Source organism: Heterocephalus glaber, unplaced genomic scaffold (assembly GCF_053883595.1).
Source record: "Heterocephalus glaber isolate CG9 unplaced genomic scaffold, H.glaber_assembly_v1.0 deba00001442, whole genome shotgun sequence".
Taxonomy (NCBI): Eukaryota; Metazoa; Chordata; class Mammalia; order Rodentia; family Bathyergidae; genus Heterocephalus; species Heterocephalus glaber.
The window spans coordinates 14,881,463-14,902,715 of record NW_028258296.1 but is presented as its reverse complement, the minus strand read 5'-3'; positions in this window follow the sequence as shown (position 1 = coordinate 14,902,715).

Genomic DNA, 21,253 nt, shown 5'->3' with positions numbered 1-21,253 from the left:
TGGTAAGATAATTTATTTTGCAACACCTCCATTTCTGAAGTCACATTTGTGTCAGTGGCCAATAAAGCAGACAGCTAGGTGATGTGGACATTTAAGATAATTTCTAGATAATTGGAACCAAGGTTGTCTACTTTCTTTCATCTTGAAAATATTTTCAGACCCAGTAAAAAAACTTTAAAACCTTCAGTATACTCTAGGTCTAATATTTAAAAAAGCTTTCTTTGATGTCCAAAAAGCTTTCTTTGATATCCCCATGATAACCCCAAGTGTTCATTGAGCATCTGAAATATTATAGCACTTTTTACTAGCTGTAATTGTGTACCTGCACATCTACATCCTACACTGAATAGTGAGTTTCCATGGTAAGCATGGGTATATATTTACTGATTCATTAAGCCTGCATTTCACAATTGTAGAGACAAGAACTTAAGCAGAATAGTTATGCCTTGTTTGGTGAAATCTTAAAAATATATAAAAATATATAAACTCTATTAGTGTCTGACTTTCTTAAAATGAGAATTATAGTAATTGCTTCTTCCACATGCTTAATAAAAGTTAATTTCCCCTAGCTTTAGCAAATAGTCACCTAATTCAAAATTTATAGGAGTAAGTACATCCATTGGAAGCAAGAGGAGAAAGATAAAGATATTCAAGAACTTGACACACCCCATTATGTGCCATACTGGCTTCCTCTCAGTATTCTCTGACCTACTTAACTCACTCTCAGGGGCCAGCTACTTGCACTGGCTTCTTTCTTAGTTACTCCCATTGACTTTGCCTCTCCTTCAATCCTGGCAAGGGACTTGAAGTACAGAAACTTCAAGTGCACCATTTTTACTTTACTTGTCTTAATTGCAATTTACTCATCTATAAATAAAAAAAATTATTCCTGCTTTTATTTCAATCCACTCAGTTACTGAAGACAGAAGACACAATAGACAATGACAGCCTATTGGAAATCTCAATTCTCCTCGGAACTTAGGCACTACACTAATATTTATCCAAGTCATTATTCAATAATCAGTCAGTACAATAAGTGCAAGGTTCCGATTCACTGGGAGCAATACACACACATACATGCACATATCCCCATATCACATGCATCCCATGCATAACCTAATCTCAAAAGTGGAGGCTAACATAAAGGAAAGTGCTTTATAAGTTGTCAGATCCATATAATCGCAATATCTGATTGTTATGATTATTACCAAGAAGTCCGTTAATTTATATCTTGCTTTATAGCCCCCATAAAAGTTCCTCAGTTGTATAACCTAATCTCAATATCTCTGTAAATATTTGTTAATACTCATTGGAAATATGGCTCTGTTAATATGAGATTTAGAAGCCTGCCATTGAAATATAGTATTTTGTATGCAATGCTGAAATAGTTCCAATGCCTGAGATATTTGCTATTTGATAAACTTATTGGTCCATTTAGGCATTACAACTCCTTAGTTTCCCTGGAAAATGAGTTAGAGTCCAGAAGTTGTCTACTCCCTTGCAGCCTTGGCAACCAGCTTCTCTTTTTCTACCCTCCTACAGATTTTCACAGTGTCAAATTGGGACCTGTCTCATTTTTCAACACACATGAATATTCACCCACATCTAACCAAGTGTTCCCTTGACAATAAGTTGATTCCATTTCTCAGTCACTGTCTGTATCTTCTACTTCTCCCTTCTTGTGTTCCTCTAAAGCAATGAGAGCTGACAATTTCTGCCTTAGTTGTGGTTCATCCCCAAGCTATTGCTGATCTTCGTATCAGTCTTTCTGGCTAATCTGAGACTTAGAATTTAATCTTCGGTCATGTAACCTTCCATTCTGGAAGGGGTTCCTAAAGAGAAAGGCCTTTCTTTTACCTCTAAATGGTGAGCTGAGACAAGGTACCACCCTTAGGAGTCAATCCTCATGCTTTTTCTTTATATGAAGTAAAAAAGAACACTTCACAGAAGCATTTGTATGTGATCTTAGAAACAATTTATAGACCACTCAGGATTAAAAAGATACTGATGGCATCAAGTGAGGAAAACAATAGCATTTTTGAATTGTATTGACTAAATACACTGTTAAACCTTCAGAGTATTTGTTATAACAATACAGGAAAACTGGTAAACTTAGAATGTGCATTGTAATAGTTAAACATTTGGGATAACAATAAAACCTGAAAATATTGTTATTAATACAAACACAAAAGTACAAGCATAGCATTTCAGAATTCGAATGTGGCTTCACATATGTGCCTGCTTTGATGAGACCTGTATGTTTGCTACTCTTCCCTCTTCAACCTGCAGGGACTTAGCACACTCTTCCGGAGATTTTCCAGTCAAGATGACTTTATTCATAGTTCTTCCCTAGCTTTGGTGGGGAAGGATATATCTAACATATAGTAGCTGCTTCATAAATATTTGCTAAATGGAAAAAAGTATTCTCTTTAAGCAAAATTGAGATTTTCCTCAGGGTCTCAGAACATGTAAATGGAGTCACAAAATAGAGTCAATTTTTTTTTGGCATTAAATTATAAATCTTTCTTTTGCTTCTTTGTTGTCTGGTATCCATGGTTCCTAATACTCAGGTTGCAGAGTTCTAAAAATGTAGCCTGGTGACATGCTGGCCAGAGAGATTTAATAATATAAAATACAGCTTTCATCTCTTTTTTTCACAAGATTCCACAATTGTGACTAAAATGTTATCCGGCTTACATATGAAAACATCACTAAGTCAAAATCAATTTTCATCACTTAATTCCTCTAAGCAATGTCTGCAGTGGAGATATACTCAGTTGCTATTTCTATAAAGACTAAAAGGGCATGAATAGTTACAATAAGCTTTTATTCACTCCTGATTGAAATAAGCCTCAAACTTATCAAGATGGTTTCAATAACCACCTTTTCCAAATATACATACATGAGATACACACAGACACACATATTCCCTCTCTTTTGTTTTAAATCTGCAATAATTACATGTGCTAAAAAAGATTTTTGAGAAAATAAAAAAATTGATGGATAATTTTTATATTGATTGAAATTTTTCTATTGGTTACAAAGAAATACATACTCATTGTACAAAATTCTGAAACAAAAAACAGCACAAAGAAGTAATATCATTACTTTAAAATATTTTGTTTTCCCAGTCTTAGCCATATATATCAATACTTACATTTTACTTTTAACAGAAGAATCACATGGTCATAAATTTGGCACTTAATACTGAAAGAAAAACTTTACATATCTATAAATAATTCTTTATAAGACATTAATGACTGGAGATTAAATGAGCATATCAGATTTTTTTCAAAATATCCATCATTGATCATTAACATATTCTTTATTATTGCTATTAAAGAATACACTAAAACATTATTGAATTTAAGGATTATTCTCTTAATATGTAGATATTTAAGTATATTCCTAAAAAGTAAATTATCAACATTCTAAAATATGTATGAAATATTACTAAATTGCCTAAAGAACCATTGTAACATTTTTTTCCTGATACTAAATTCCCTCACACAAGAAAATCTGAAAGATCAAAATATCCTTCATCTCAATCTGGCCTAATCCTTGCCATATTTTCAGCATCCAAGCTGAAGTCAGAAATGAGTAAGTTGTCCAGTATGTATTGATGAATGAGTAAGCAAAGAATGAATGAATGGATGGATGATGAATGAAGTAGGAGAGAAACTCTTTACAAAGGAAAAGTTATTTTTCTTCACAATATATGCTGTGTTCACTGATTTCAATCATGAAAGGAGAAACATTTATATTAACATGTTGGTCACTGTCCAGGTGACAGAAAAATTCTTTCAAAACATACAAGTTTTGTTCAGTCTACAAGACTAGAATCCAGTGACTTATAGATCATTAACTTGTTCAAATTTTTTCAATGTTTGACATCAATGTTATAAAATTTTTCTTTCTCCAATATTTCTCTTATCAATAAATTCCACCCCATGTTTATACACTGGCCATGAATAAGAGAAGCATTTTTCGAACTATTTTCTCCCAGCCTCATTGTCAATTAATCACCAAATCTTGCCTATTTTTTATTAAATATCTCTTACCTATGTTCATTTTTCCCAGGTCTATTGTTACTAACTTGGTCTAAGCTTCTATCCTAGCTTCTCTGAATTACAGAAATGCTTTTATAGTCTTTTTTATTTACTCTTCTCATTCTTCAATCCCCAAAAAATCTCACATTGCATCCAAGAGAATCTTTTAAAAATGAAAAATGACTATGTTCATCTTCTGAAAATATTGTATGTCTTATTTTTCTTAAAATGGAAACCGTGATCTTGGCATATGAACAGGACATACAACATGGTGGGTTCCATAAGCAAGCCATCATGTTCCATTATCTCTATTCACCCCACCTCCTGAAACTCTGGCTTTCTCAAGGAATCTGTTTCAAGGGATTTGTACAGAGCTGCTTTTTCGCCCACAGTGCTTTTTCCCATTTACTTCTACACCCTTATTATCCATGCCTATTCATCCTTTGGGGATCAGGAGAATTCAGTATTTCAAGGAAAACTTTTTGAATCTTAGATGCTCCTAGATGTTTAGATGATTACCTAGTGACTGTCCTGGCCCTTCAACTGCTCTTTAGCACCTTTGTCAAAACTGTAATTCAGTAACTATTTGTGTAATTGTTTTGTCTGTGTGTTCTTCTTGAATATGAATTACAAAAGGTCTGAGTCTAAATCTCTCTTTCCATGCATGCCCCTCCAGCTCTTGTTTCCATAATTAAAACTCAATGAGCATATTTGAATGAAAAAATGAATAAGTGATAAACAGATGAGAGACATTTGAAAGAAAATCCATGTATAAATAATTATGTTTAATTTCGATTAACTGTTTAAAAATAATGATTAACCTTGATAACAAACAGGAAGATATCAACTTCAGTTATCACAGTTGTGATATTCTACCAATCTCCAGTGCATCATTCTTATTAGCAGACCTCTCATCAAAGAAACTGATTTTTCCAAGCTGGATTTTACTTGGGTACCAATTTGAGTACTTTAAATTATCCCACTCTAACCCCGAGCTTTTGGATTATAAATGATATCCACTCTGAACACCTTGAAATCTGACTGTAACATTACTTGCATGTCACCCCATGACCTTTGCTCAACTAGTAAATTGAAGTTTTATGTCCCTAGAGTTAAATTGGAGTAAACTGGAAAATAGAGTTTTCTACATGATTAGTTCTAACCTATCTAATCTTTTTGCTCAAGGGATTGACCTCAGTTCAATTATCACATCCACCAGAAGATATAAGTCTTACCTATTTGTTCAACATATAACAATTTCCACTGGGGTCATTGATATCCATCACCCAGGGCCAATGATGACTCAACTTTACCAGAACCCAAAGGATTATAAAGTAATGTCAAATTGTGCCTTTTGATGTTCATAATTTAACTTCTCTAGGCTTCTCAAATTATATTTAGCCTGGCAATTGATTGACAAAAAAAGGTTGATACTTTTTCTAAGGAATGTTATTGAATTATTTAATGCCAATGCCTCCAATTGTATTTTCATTATGTCTATACCTAACTGCAAAAGGTAACCTAAGAAGATAGGCCTGTTAGCCAATGAAGGGATTGAACATCTTTCTATATTTGGCTTTTGTGTTTTTCTTTTAATTGTTTTATTAGTACATGTTTGCAGTACATAATGATTACATTCCTCATGGGGAGTTGGTACATGTACATAACACATCTTAATTTTAAATGTCTCTTTCCCCTCCCCACTCCCCCCATCTCAGTTTCCTTTTAATACAAATAGCAATTATTTTATTATTGTTTTAGGGGTAAAACAAACATAGTCAACAGATTTAAAGTAAAGACTCAGTTACTACATCACAGGTTCTGTTCCAGAAGACGTGGCAAATTGTTTCAAGTGCAATCATCATGTTTATGGCTTAGCTTTGTTTTCTAACAGTGGCTCACATAGAAAGATCATGAACTATCACGTGGTCCATCTCTGTGACAAGAATCCTAATCCAAACAAGACTATTTGATAAAAGCATTGTGAAGAGTTCAGCAGCAAACGAAGAAGTAAACAGCAAAGGGACTAAGTGAGAGAGAAAAACATTGTTCTCCGGTCAAGACAACAAGTTGATTTCTGAACACAGTACATGTTTCTCATATTCTAAATCAGCAGGGTATACAACAAAACATCAAGGCTGGGAAAGGAAGAACACCTTCTACCCACAAAAGCATAAGGAAAAACATCTTCTTGTACTCTAGTAAAGCTTCCTTCCACTAAGGTACATGCCTTTAGTTGTGATTCAGTTGTACATTGCTTTTATTACTCTAACAATTTTATCTTCATTTATCCTTTCCATTCAGTATCTGATTTCCTTGATAATAGGGGCAGAACTTAATAGACTATAGAACTTAATAGACATAGTACTATGCTAAATATATCCTGCCTAGATGCTCAATTAATACTGGAATAACTAATTTATTCCACTGACGTTTTGAAACAAGGGGAATATATAGTCAACATGAGAGAAAAGAAGCTATCAGCTGCTCCTAGGTTTACTACTATCCTCTCTTAGAATTGCTGTCTGTACCTCTTTCATTTTCCCAACTTTATAGTTGTGCCTAAACTTTACTTCAATATTACATCTTCCACAGAACATGGTTCTTGACAGCCACAAAGCAGAAACACAGGCAATATATCAAACTCTGCACCCCGTTACTCCCTCATCATCAATCTTTTACACTAGCCAGCTGGGCATTTGTGAGTCCTCGTTCACCCCAAATTAGAGCAGGGCTCAGAATTGTAGGTATGTTTTAATATTGAAATTAGATGCTAAATGGCTTTTAATGTTAACAAAGACTTTAAATAAGAATTGACAAATCAAGGAAGGAGGATAATAAGCACTAATACAATTTACAGTAAATCATAGGCATTCTTTTCCATCTTTTAAGTTTAAAACAATAAATGTTGTCTTTAATCAAAATATATGATATATTGTTTGCAATTTCAATATTCATATTCATTTAGTTACTCAGAAAAATTTTTTAAGTGGAACAGATCTTATTTAATGTAGAAATTTACTTAAAATTCAGAAGAATGAAGGTTTTCATATCTATACATTAGTCATGTCTATTCTATTGAAGAAATTTCCAAAGCAAAATTTAAAGATTATAACTTTTCCAATAGTATTCTATTATAACTTTTAGTTTACATCTTTCAAATTTAACTTTCTTAAATAAAAAAATTCTTTGTAATTAAATTTTTATCTCTCTATTTCCATAAACATGACCTGAATTTTACATTGCGAATGGCTTTTCTCCCACACTTTCTCTGAACATGGCAATAATGTGATGTGTATGAGTGTGTGTGTGAATGCACACATGTGTATGTGTTTTATAATAATTATTAACCTCCCTTTTAGGGCTTTCTAATTTTCTGCATATCTCATTACTTTATAAATAATTATCTTCATTTCAGGATTTCATGAAAAATTGTAATATATTATTTCAAATTTTTTCCACATTGAACTCTGATAATATATTTTTAAGACTTTCAATATCTTATGTTTATGAGTTTTACCCCTATGTTGAAGTTTACTCAAATCCTCTTTAATGCCTGGGGATTCCTAGCAGCTTATATTTGTATGTATAAAAGATAGGCCAAATCTCCATGGGAGAACATTCAAAATAAGAACAAATGTATCCCTGCTTACTTTATGCATTAAACATTTTTCTCCAAATATTTCAGGAATGAGAGTTTTTAAAAATTAATATCCTGAGTATTTTAAAATAATGTTCTTTAGTTACTACTATTAATTTTTCATATTATAGCAATTTAACATCCTCAGAGCTCTGGATCCTTTATAAATTCCTTTCTGTCCTTCTCCTATGAAATTCATTCCCTTATGAAATCTTATGAGTTTTTTTTTCTGAATGCAAGTTAATTTGCACCTCATGATTTTAACTTAAACAAAAAAAGAAGTTAACATAAAAACTTCAAGTAATTATCTCTGCTTTATTAGATAATTTAAATTAACACAGATACAAGCTATTTGTGTTGTAGAAGAGACAGGAAAACCTAGTTCTTTTTAGTTCCTTTGAAACAGACCCATATGAAGACTGAGGCTGCGAAAAACTGGAAAAGTTATATTAATTATAAGTGACCCTCAATACAAACATCTGGAGTTCCTTGATAGATTTGTTAAGGAATGTTGGTTTTGCACCTGGGCTGGAGTGATTTCATGTCTGGGAATCATTATAGTGAATGTTGCCTCTAGATCCTGTGCCCACAGATTCTTGCACATTAATGACACCCCATAAACAGCCCCCCCCCAGTTGGCCTGGTGTACCTCCATGTTCCCTGGTTCATGGTTTTCCAAATACTTTTCCACCAATCTCTAAACCTGCTCAGATTCTATTGAATCCATTTTCCTCATAGCAAGTCTCTCATTTAAGAGCTCAAGAATATAACTGTCCAAAATTCTTGCCATCTTTAAAATCAATAACCTGAAAACAATCTGAGTGCTCCCTTCTGAATGTAGGGCCAAATCTATATTCCAGCTGTATTCCCACGGTTACATAATACATATGCAGACATACACACACACAGACACACACACACACACACACACACTCAGACTCACACAAGAAAATCACTAGCCATAGATTCTCCTTGTGTGGGAATGCAGGCTTTCAATGGTGTACCTTGTGGATGAGAAAACCTGAAGTCCTGGATGCTTATTTTGCATGAGCATGGAAAAATCATTAAAAGCATGTTTCTGTGGACAGCTACAGGACACTGAAATTTTTCTGTCCTTCCTCTCTGTATTCAGCTCCATCTTAAATCAATTCATTCTCAGCATTTCAAAGTAAACATGCTACGGAGTCATGGGACTGTCAAGGTTATAAGAAAGAAATGCATATTTAAGAAGATATTGGAGAATCACAGATAAGGTAATTCATATTTACCTAGAGTCCATGTAAACAAGATGTTGTATCCACAAATTAAGAGTTTGGAGCAAGATAGCCAAAATATTTCACCTCTACCTTGCCTTGCCAACTTCTACTTCTTGTTCATTTTGTTTTTTTGTAGTATTTGTTATCCCTAAAATATTATGGGTTTATCTGTTTACTCATTTGTTGTCTCTTGCTATGCACTGAAATAATAACTTTATAAAAGTATGGGCTTCATCCTGTATGTTCATTGTTCAATTTGACCATAGAATAGCACCTAGTACATCATATATACTCAGAAAATATTAAACAACAAGTGAAAGAATGAACATAAAAGATTCATATTCATAGAAACATAGGAACATGTAATCTTTCCTTATAAAAGGTAAAGAGTAAATGAAGACAAAATCTTCCAAGAAACATGGCACCGTGTTCACTAAAAGCATATCTATATTTTCCTGTCTGGAAAGCAAAATAAGGTAGGGCAAAAAGGACTTAGCTGCCAAGAAAGGAGCATTTTGTACTGTGCTAAACAATGCAATGGTGGCTGATATTTATGAAGGTAGTTGTGAAACTCAGAAGCATGAATATGGAGCTCATTTGTAATACAGATTGCATTATAGTAGAAAAAGATCAGACTCAAACTATCTCAACAAATAATTGCTTAATAATAGATAGCAATTAGTGTTAATATTACTATGTTATAATTAGTTATTTTATATACTATATGTAAACTATTTATACTATATTTAATGGCATGGGATGTGCTTGAATTGGTTTCAAATCCTAGCTCCGCACACATACCAACTGGTGATCATGGACAAGATTCTTAATCTCTCTGAACCACATGTTCTCATCTGTTTCCCTGGATTGTTGTAATTACTAAGAGGCATAATATATGGAGGTGCTGTATTCATGTCTACCATGATAAATAGTGATGATGATGATTGTAATGGCAGTGTTGATTCATTTAAATTAAGTTATATAAATGTAATAAATGAGAGTGTCAATATACTAAAGCAAATTCTCTTTCTAGGTGACTACATAAATTGTGAGGGAGATCTTAAGGCCTACATTTATTGCTAACCCCTAAATATTATAGTTCTGTGTAAGTGTACAAGTCACAAAACAAATACCACTAAAAATTAGCTCAAAGCATTAAATGATGGTATGCATACTTTTTAATAAGCAAAACACAAATATCTACAAGACCTCTTAGAGATTCAAAATATTTTAACAATAACTCAAAGTTGACATTTTTGAAAAAATCTCAACATAAAAATGCTTTGCCTGTAGGCCTTGAAAAAATGTATTTGGCTATTCCTTCATCTGGAGTTTGTTTTAAGGCTCAAATACAGACTGATGAGTTTACTAATGGTCCTTGTTTTCCCTTCATTCTCAGAGCGCTCATTTGTTTCCCTGACTGATGAAGTTTCCTTGTGTACTTTTATATCCCATAAACACACATGAGCATGCACATTGATTATATTTTCAGTCAGGCAATACATTACTTGAAATAGTCACTCGTATATATATCACAATTTCATCAGATGCCCTTTCTTGTAATACCAGTAAAATGCATCTTTTGAGGAATATGTTAGCAGCTCACTCTATGAAATATCCTAACCTAAAGGGAAAGGCATGCAACTATCTGAACTTAAAATATAAAGAAACAGAATGTCAGCCTCTAGAATGGAAAAAAGTCAGTGTGTGTGTGTGTGTTTGTGTGTGTGAGTGTGTGTGTGTCCAAAGGAAAAACAAAAGTTCCTAGTGCCTGTCAGGCTAAATGATCATAAGATGAAGAAAAAAGTCTACATTTTTCTGTTACTGCTCTTCAAATTCCTTATCTTTTGTTTTTGTTCCTCAACTCCAGTGCCCTAAGATTGTACCAGTGACCACTCTGAAAATCGGTCTTTCAGCAGCCCTGCCTCCTATTAAGAAGACCTGGGTTCCAGGGACCTATATATACCACACATGGGTTAGTGGCCCATGTTCTTACACAGTGATTCCTGACCAGCTATAGATTCCTTTAAACAAGCACTATGTACATATCAGAATCTATTAATTGATAAACCATGGGCCAAATACAAACTATCATCTGTTTATGCAAGTAGATTGTCATAGCAACACAGCCACATTCATTCATTTATTTCTCTGTAGCTTCTTTCATGCTACAAAGAGTTGAGTAGGTGCCACGAACACAAAATGGACCAGAAGGTGTAAAATATTTACTCACTGGTCCATTACAGAAAAACTGTCCTGCTCAGCCTACACCGTCACTGTACCTAACTCACTCAGACAACATCTTTTACTTGTAATTTCGCTTTCTGCCTCCTAGACTGTCTCCTAGTCTGATTTTAATTATCTCAGTTTTGGAATTCTTACCCACCATCTTCTTGACTTCTCATTTGTCTCTTGGATGCATCTTCTGCGATGGCTCCTTTATAATCCATTTTGGGACCTCTCTTCTGCCATGCATAATCCTTAGACTACCTGTGCTTCCAAATACTTGCATGTCAGCCAAGCCCACCTCAATCTGGATTGTACCCTTTCAGTTCAATCTATGTGGCTTGTATTCCCCTGGATTCACATGCTAATAGGACCTCTGGGCGATAAAGTGGATCTTAACACGTTATCCTTTTAAGCTTTACATATAAAAATGTGGGAAACATTCCCCTACCTAACTTTACCTCAATATGTTGTATTTTTCTGCTTTGAAAGAGTAACTTTGCAGTTGAGTTTTTTTTTTTTCAATAGAAGTGGCAAATTAAACTCCTTTAGTAGAATTCCTCCCAAAATAATAAAGTGGTTTTGGAGGATTTAGGCTAAATGAAATGACTTCTCCCAAGTTCACCTGTGGATCCTTCATTCATCATAGTGTTTAAAATACTGCCATAGTCCTATCAATCACTGCATCTTTATTACAGCCAAAGAGAAACATAATAAAGTAAGTAAGTGGGAAATTGTCACTCACAGAGTCATCCATTTGGTTAGATTTGCATTTTCCTTCAGCTTCAAAAAATCTGAGGAGGGGGTAAATTCACCTTGATTTACTATATGCATCACTCCTTTCAGTGAACTTGAACTGCCTTTCATTGCTTGGTAGAGGTTCCAACCTCTGCCCAAACTGCTTATAAAAGGACAAGTTTTAGAAGTAAACCATTCTAATAGCTTTACTTAGGCTAATGAATTATTGTTGTGATCTCCAAATACAACATTAATTAAAGAATTTTGTATTAGCCATTCCCAGGTGTCTCTCTCTCTCTCTTTCTCTCTCTCTCTCTCTCTCTCTCTCTGTCTGTCTCTTTCTCTCTCAATGTAAGATTTACATCCAGATAATAACTTACTTAAAATTTCACCAAAACTTAGAGAAACAAAAGACAGGATATAAAAGGATTTTCATTTTAGTATTTGTCTTTTTATAGAGTTATCACCAGTTTGTACAATGGCTACTCTGTTTGCCTACAGAGTCCCTACTCTAACACTATCTCATTCATTATTTATAACACACATTAGGATACTTTGACAATGGAATATCCTACAGAAAACCAATTCTCCTCTTCTTATTCTGTTAATCCTGGATTAAAATTAATGAATTTTATAGCAGAAAGAAAATGAAGTAATGCATAAAGCTAATATGGCAAATACAGTGGAATTCAGAAAATTAATTTTTAATACTTTTCATTTTGTAACTTCTTGGTTGAGTATGATGTGATGTCTGCTTTTATTCTGTTACTTCTATAAACCTTGTGGTAAGAATCATTACAGTATATGATTTGTCTTCAGTAACCTAGCAATGGTGAAGCTGTCCAGAAATGAAATATGAATTTAACCACAACAATGAATCAAACTGTCTCAAGTCATCATGTGTACCCTTTATTCTAGTAATATCTGTGTTCTATACTTCCTCATCTGACAACTTCATGTTCAGGTTGTGGGGATTGGAGTTTCTTTTACTTCATTAAATGTGTATCATAGGTAACAAAATCTAAGTTCGGGAAGTTTTGGTTGGGTAACATTTGGGACACATATGGCTAAATGTAAACAATGAGCAGGTAGAGGTAAATATCCAAATGAGTGATTTCATTCAGAATGTACTCCTCCTAGGTACATTTTATGTTTACATCACTAATTGTATGGCTTGGGTGTAGTGGTTTACCCACTTTAGGCAATTTTTCTCTAATATGAGATATGGATGAGAAGAAGACTGTCACTATATTACAACACTCGGGTGATAATTAGACAAAGTGCCTTGCTAGATCAATAAAAACCGGGCACTCAGCTTGGATTAAATGAACAAAACTTCTTGTGCAACACAGACAAACATGAACTCAAAATTCTCGGATAACAGAGTGGAAATATGAGATTTTTATCTTCTGCTTCTTATTCTATATAGAAATCTTTGAGCAGTGAGCAGCATACACAGTTATGTATAATAGCCCTGATAAGAGCTTGAGAAGTAGACAACCTCTAGTTTCTGCATTTCTCTCACATTTGGTTCTTTCTATAATTGTGCACCGAAAATGTTATGTTCAGAATAAGAAAACTTATGGATACAATGGAAACAGCTGGAAAATTGCTTATATTTCTGTATATCATGAAATGTACATTGACAACCTATAACATTATGTATACACATGGTCTAAAATAACTACCATGGTACATAGTCACTAAACTATTTCACATAAAAGTAATAGATAAAGAAATTAGAGATACTTAGCATAACAAAGAATGGCTAAAGAGAACCAAGAAAGAATAAACACAACGATGCACTTTTTTCTAAATAAAATAAGCAGTAAGGCAGGTTTCACTATAAAATAAGAAAGAATTTTTAATGGAACTCTTCAAACACAGACTGAGTTAGTACCAGAAAGGACAATGTTTGAATGATGAGAGTTGTTCAATGTGATGCTGGATTGTCACTAGTTTGAAATCTTTTAGGATGACTTCAGTTACTCCAAAAAAAGTGAACTTTTGTCCAAGTGGGATTGAATATAATCAAAAATGTCAAGGGTGCAAACAATAACACTATTACTCTGAAAAAATTTTGAAGATATCCTGTATTCCAAATTCTCTATTAGCTTTTGAGAATATGAAAATAGAAAAGAACTGATCTTTACATGCAATAGAACATGAAAAGAAACATATCAATGAATATACTACCAATATAAACTATAGTTTACTAATAGTTCTCTAGAAGAAATCAAGAAAAGCTTCTTAAAATGGTTAACTCTTAATTAAAGACTTAAGGAAATCTTAAGACTAAAAGTCTCCAAAATTTAGAATAATAAAAAAGAAGAAATTTACTGGAGAAAGCTAGAAATATTTCTAGATGATAACATATAAAATAACGTATAATTTAAAATATGCCTTAATATGTTTTTGCCCAGTGGCCAAAATTATTTACCATCTAAACCAATTGGCTTTTATAGAATACCACATCCAGCAATCAAAAAATAAACATTATTTTCCAACATAACTTCCAACTAGGTAAAATTTTCCAACAACCTTTACCTAGTTAGGCAATAACTGAGTCCATAAGAAAAGTTTTAATAAATATAAGTCATCCAAATAATGTTCTATGAATATAAAAAATAATTATTTTAGGAATGAAAAACTAGAAAGATCTCTGATAAGTCAGCAAACATTTACAAATTGAATGCCTTCTAAGCAGTCAAAAAAGTAAAAAAAAAAAAAAATGAAAAATATTTTGCCAGAATGAAAATGAAATCACAATACAGCAGCATTATGGTTGCTAATGTGGTACATAGGGAAATTTTATATGGTAACTGAGGAACTATATCAAATTAATAATTTCAGATTTTACTTTAAAATGCAAGAGAAAGAGTGACAAATTAAATTCAAGGTAAGAAGGAAAAAGGAAATAAAAGTCAGTAAGGAAATCAATGAATTGTTTGTAGAAAGAGAGAAAGATAGAACCAATAGAGAAAATTGTGGAACCAAAAGTTTTTTTGAGAAAATCAGTAAAACTGATAAATTCTAGACAGTATAATCAACAAAAAGAAAGAAAAAGTTTAAAATATAGGTAATATCAAAGGTGATATCACTACAGTATCCTGAGATATGAAGAAAATACTTAAGAAATATTTTGCATAAATTTCTGCCCATTCATTTTGTATCTTCGATGACGATGTAATTCCTTTAAATACAGAAACTATTTAAATTTACTCACAAAGAAATAGATAATCTGAAGAGCATATATCTCTTACAGAAATTGAACTATAAATTAAACACCTTCCCATGTTGAATACAAGTTAGCATTTACCTTGGTCAGTTGACTGTTGCCTAGGAGTGTACCCTTCACATTTGTAAGTTAGGAAAATTGATTTTATCATAGTCCAAATGACAGTCTACATTACACAGTCTCATTTGTTAGGTGGAACAAAATTTTGAGTCACTTTTTCCAATAGAAAGTACAAAAGATGCCCACTTTTTAGATTAATCAATGAGTATGAATTTAGAAAAGGGGTTTCATTTAGGGTTTCAGTGTCTCCTTTCACACAGACTGGTTTCTGGGAATGACCAAAAGTCAATGTTTTAGTTATCTTTTTGTCACTGAGACAAAATATCTGATACCAAAAAACTTAAAGAAGGAGAGGTTTACTTTGACTCACAGTTTCAGAAGTTTCAGCCCATGGATACCAGTCTTCAAAAGAGCAATTGCATAGTGGTGGGCCTGGCACAAAAGAAAGCTGCTCACATCATGGTGGTCAGGAAGCAGAGAATGAAGACAGGATCCAGAATGGGAGATATACTATTCCAGATCATGCTATCAGTGACCACTTCTTCCTTCCAGGCCCTACCTCCCAACAAAACAATCAGCTATGAAGACATCAGTGGATTGAACTCCTGATGAGTACAGTGCCCCTGTGATCTAATTACCTTCCAAAAGCTCTGAACACATGAGGTTTCTCGGGACATTCTAGGTCTAAACTATAACAGTCATGTTGGCCTGGCAGTCACATCTCCTAGAAAGACAATGACTGGACACAAAATATTGGTCTTTGTGATTCTCTTTCTCTCTACTTCTAAGACTTATGAATGACCCCTTTGAAAATTGTATTCTTTCCTTGGGTATATTTTTACTTTTATCAGGTTAGGGCAAACATTCTCAATGTTGGCACCATTGCTATTTTGAGCTGGAACTGAATTTGCTGTGGGGGCTTCCTATGCATTCTAGAGTGTTGACCAGGATCTCTGATCTCTGCCTATTTGATGCCAATAACTATCCCAAGTTGTGAGAAACAAAATGTCTCCAGATATGGCCGAATGCTGTTTCAGGGGAAGAATGGCTCCCTTTTGAGAACTACAGCGGTACCTTGGTGCACATTGTTAATTGTTTCTGAGATGAATGCTAAACAAATGCTGACAAGTGCTAGACAAATTATTCTGTCTGGAAAAGTTAGTGAGTCTCAAGGCAATTGACACCAACAAGTTCTAGTTTGCAGGTGGAGTACCAAATAAATGATGAGTCCTGGGACAAAATTACCACATCAAAATGCATTGAGTACCAAATTTGATGAATTCAAAATAGCTGATTACCAAGGACTGACTATACTAAATTAGGTGTTGAATATTGCTGACTTACACACCTTTCAAGATAGCTCTAGATAGATTTCTCTATTGTCATATATTATGTATTGATTTCAGAGTTCAAATACCTAAGAATGTAATTTTTCTATTGTCTAATCTTTGCCCTCCATGTCTCATCAAATATTTCTTATAAAGGATGTTACTAAACAATATTTAAAAGGTATTTTAATCACAGAAATAAAGGTGTGCAAAAGAATTTGGAAGCAATGTATAACTGAAGAAAACCAAAGCCAAAAGAAATGAGATACAATCCTAAACTCATCTTAAATATTGCCTTAATTCTTTTACTAATAATTAAAAATAATTAATACTGACAACTTAGAACATGTTAAGAAACTTGCTGAGTTACATATTCATTGTATCATGTAATACTTACAGACACTAATTAGTACTCTAGTCATTCCTGTTCTGTACATAAGGAAACAACTAATGCATCCAAACACATAACAAATAAAGAACTAGCTTGGAAACTCATTTAATCTGAGATGTAGACATTGTGCCCTACTACATGTGCCCTACTTCCAGAAGATCCTCAGTAACCTAGTTTCATCTTATCATATTGTTTTTCTTTAAACTATCTAGGCATGAAATTATAGTTGAAAACAACCACAAAATAATCTTGTAGTTCACTCATTTCTTAAGTCTTGACCACAATATAGTTTTGGAATTACTGATCTTCTGAAATTTTCATTTCAAATACCTTGTCCCTGAAGTTTATTGTTTTCCATTCTATCAATAAAACAGTAAAAGCAACATTGGAGTGAAAAGGTGAGATCTGATGGGAATGCTTACTGTCAGAGACCAGTTAGAATTGGCTACCTCCAGTGGAGAGGGATTAACCGAGATGCCTTAAAAATTACTTGGCAGATCCTTCAAGGAATGTTTTAGTTCAAATTGCAAGTAATGGTAATAAAGAAAAAAACATGTAACTTTGTGGGCTAATAGTTTTCTGTTATTTTATTATTGTTGTAAAAGGCAAAGCATCTTTGCTCAATTTTTTTTTTCATTATTTGACGAGACAAGTAGAAGGGAATGGAAGAGCCAACCCTTTAATTTAAATCGATATGAATGTTTTCGACACCTAAAAGTATCTGCAGTTTAGAGATGAATCACAAAACCAAGAAAGAGAGACTTCCAGCTGAGAAAAGTATAGCTCAGGTCCCAGGTTCAGTGAAAGAAAAAGAAGGAAAACCTGTCTGCTTATGCAGTCAGAGTTTTTGATGGGCAGACCTCCCAAACATTTGGATTTGCCTTCTAAATTGCATGCCGGGTTCAACAGGTTAGTTCCAGCCCCTACAAAGTATGGGCCTGATTAAAAAAGAACATATTATTTGTTTCAAACAAAGAAAGATTATTCATGGAGATAAACTTTATAGTTTGTCTTTTATTGTCTATATATTCTTTCTACACAACACGCACTTTAATACCTACCTCTGAAACCCTTGGAAGAAGCAGTCAAAATAATTATTAAAGACAGGGCAGTTTTGATGCCTGTGGGAAAGTACAGAAAATGGTGTTGTCTATAAGATCTCTTTTCAAAAGACAAAACCTCTTTATTAATGCTTCTGTGATAGTTTCTATTTATTAGGCATTTTAAAGTTCTCCTCTACCTCAGATTAACATTAATAACAGCATTAAAATAAACCAAGATAAGAGCCTTTTTCTCTAGCCCTTTAGTGGTTAGCAAGCAAAATCTACCTGGAACATTCATTTAAAAATATAAATTCTTGAGTCCTATGTCAGAGGAGTCTAATAATAGAACTAGGACAAGGTTTAGAAATCTACATTTTCCAAACTATTCAGTTGATGAGTGGGTCCCACACTACAAATAGAGAAACATTTACGAAAGAAGTTCAGTAATGCAGTTAATGTAAAAGGTGTGATCAAAATATATAGTTAATGTTTAAATTTTTTAAAAGTATTACTGTAAAAGACACATTGTTACAATTTCCCCTCCTAATCCCCCCTTGCTTTGAACACAGTTCTCCTATCATTGCCACTTTGTGAAGCAGTTCTGCAAGTCCACTTTCCTGAGTGTTTTTATGTGTTGATTTTTTTAAAATGCAGCAAATGCTGCTGCCAAGTGCCATCCAGTGGAAAAGCCAGCTCATAAAAACATTATGCTATATTCAGCAATAAAAAAGAATAAATTTGAGTCATTTTTAAGAACATGGATGGACTCTGAGAATATAATACAAAGTGACATAAATCAAACACAAAAGGCTAAAATTGGTTTATATTGTATGAGAGATGCAAATTATAAATAATTTAAATATAAAATGAAGAGAAAAGAAAGAAAGAAAGAAAGAAAGAAAGAAAGAAAGAAAGAAAGAAAGAAAGAAAGAAAGAGAAATGGTTGGAAACAGGGATTAGTTTATATGGAGATGGGATGGCTCTTTGAGGATGGAAAGGCAGGGGTGAGTAAAATAAAGATGAGATATGTATATGTACCGATTCAACAAAATGAATGGAATTTTTTACATATTCTAAACATGTACCAATACAAAGACTTTTAAAGTACAATGTGTCTTCATCTGCCTTATTCACCAGACCTGACACCGTGTGGCTTCTGGTTCTTCCCAAAAGTCAAAGTTACCATGAAATGTAAATATTTTTAATACATCCAGGACATCTGGGCAGACATAGCAGTGCAACTAAGGACAGTCATGAAAGGGGACTTCAGGATTGCTTCAGAAAGTGGCAAGAATGACGGAGTAAGTGTGTTCAGAGCATGCCACAGTGCTTTCAAGAGAGATGGCTGGCAACATGCCTTTTACTGTGTTTTTTTGTGGGTTTTTTTGGTACCAGTGATCAAACTCAGAACCTTGCACTTGCCAGGCAGGCACAAGAAACACTGAGCTATATCCCGAGCCCTTACTGTGATATTTTTATTTAAACATTTACCTAGGAAGCAATTATACACAAGATTGCAAGATAAGAAAAACATTGAATATTTCTGCAAATAAATTTCCAATAAAAGAGAACTTATTCAGAAGTCCTTTAGGTCTATAAAAACCTATTTGTTGCCGATGCTTACTGCAGCTGCATTCAAGAAAAATTCAGCCACCAGGTGGGAGACTCAACCAACAGATCAATAGCAAGTTTCCACCATGAAATCCTAGCACATCAATTAGTAATTTATTATCTTTACTAATCAAGAAAAAATCAGAACTATAATTTCAGCCTTTGTACTTGAAATTTTTTGCTTCTTCCGCATCAGTTCAATAACAACAAAATCCTCAGGAAGTATTTGAATGAAGATTATACAGTTCAAATTTATTTTCCCCTTTCTTTTCAATACAAACCATTTTTTGAGTCAATTTATTTCTCATCTTGATGATATTGATAATTATCTAAAATGATCTAGAAAAAAATAAATCTGACTGCACTCTTTGTATAGAGTTGGTACATGCATTTTTACAAGGGATTGTGTGTGGGCAAAAATTTTTCTTCAGCACTTGATCATTGTAAGATATTACCCTGACAGAGAAGTAGCTCAAGTGCATTAGCCAATGAAGAGAGCATAAGATTGTACACACCTGTGACAGGTTTTTCAGAAACCCTCCCAGGACCATTATAACAGCCTAAAATAAATGATTCCTTAAGCAAATTATGAGGCTGGAGAGACAGCATAGGAAAGTGGTTAAGGACACAAATTCTATAGCTTAGCTGCTTGATAGAATTTTTGCCACTCCCTAGCTTGTGACCTCAGTCAAAGAACTTAAATTCCCCATAGAAGATGGTACTTGTGTTGCGTTATTTGGAGATTAGCTGATTTAGTACACGTTAAGACTTAACTCAATGGCAGGTACATAGCTAGCACTATTTTATTTACTGAACCACATTTACATAGTACAGTAAGTGCTGTGGAGAGGGAAAAGATAAGAAAGGCTGAGAGGAAGACTGGGACATGTTAAATATAACTAAATATATTAAACATTTTGATCTGCCCAACACAACGCTTATATCACAGCAAATTCCAAATGGAACAGGAGACAAGAAATGTCTCAGTCCTTAGAGTGTCTAACTCTGAATAACTAGTATTTTGGCTGAGACAAAAATGCATGAATAATTTCAGGAAAAGTACAAAATTTAAATATTTAATCAGACATCTTAAAGACAAAGAAAAAGAAATCTAATGGAATTTAAGTAACCACAAAGGAGTCATGTGTGTTTAATACAGTTCCTGGGAGTAGTGAGAAAGAGGATCCTTACTTATCAAGGACTAAGCAGAGTCTATGAGGTCAGAGAAGGTAAGAATAAGTAGGGAAGGAGAAAGACATTTTACACCTTCAGCAGAATGTATTTTTAAATGGTTTTACTTATGGTTATTGCTAACTAGGAAGATCTGGGATAGGTCAGATAAGACATGATTCTCTCCCTATACTTGATAGAATAGCACAGATGGTTCACTTGTAGATATTGGGGGTGGAAGGACCAAAGCACACGATTTTATCAAGTTCAGTTGACTTCACTCCTGAATCTGCAAAATTTGGTTTAAAACCTTGTGAGACCCAAGTTTCTTGTGAGAGTTCTGTGCTTTTAGATTCCATTCAAGTGGAAAATGAACAGGCTCTCTCTCAGCAGCATACCGCCTCTGCTGTGGGTAAAACTGGGCCATCTGGGGTGGAGGGTCCATGAACACACGAATCCGAACATTACATCTCTGCCCAAACACCCCTCATCTACAGATCCGA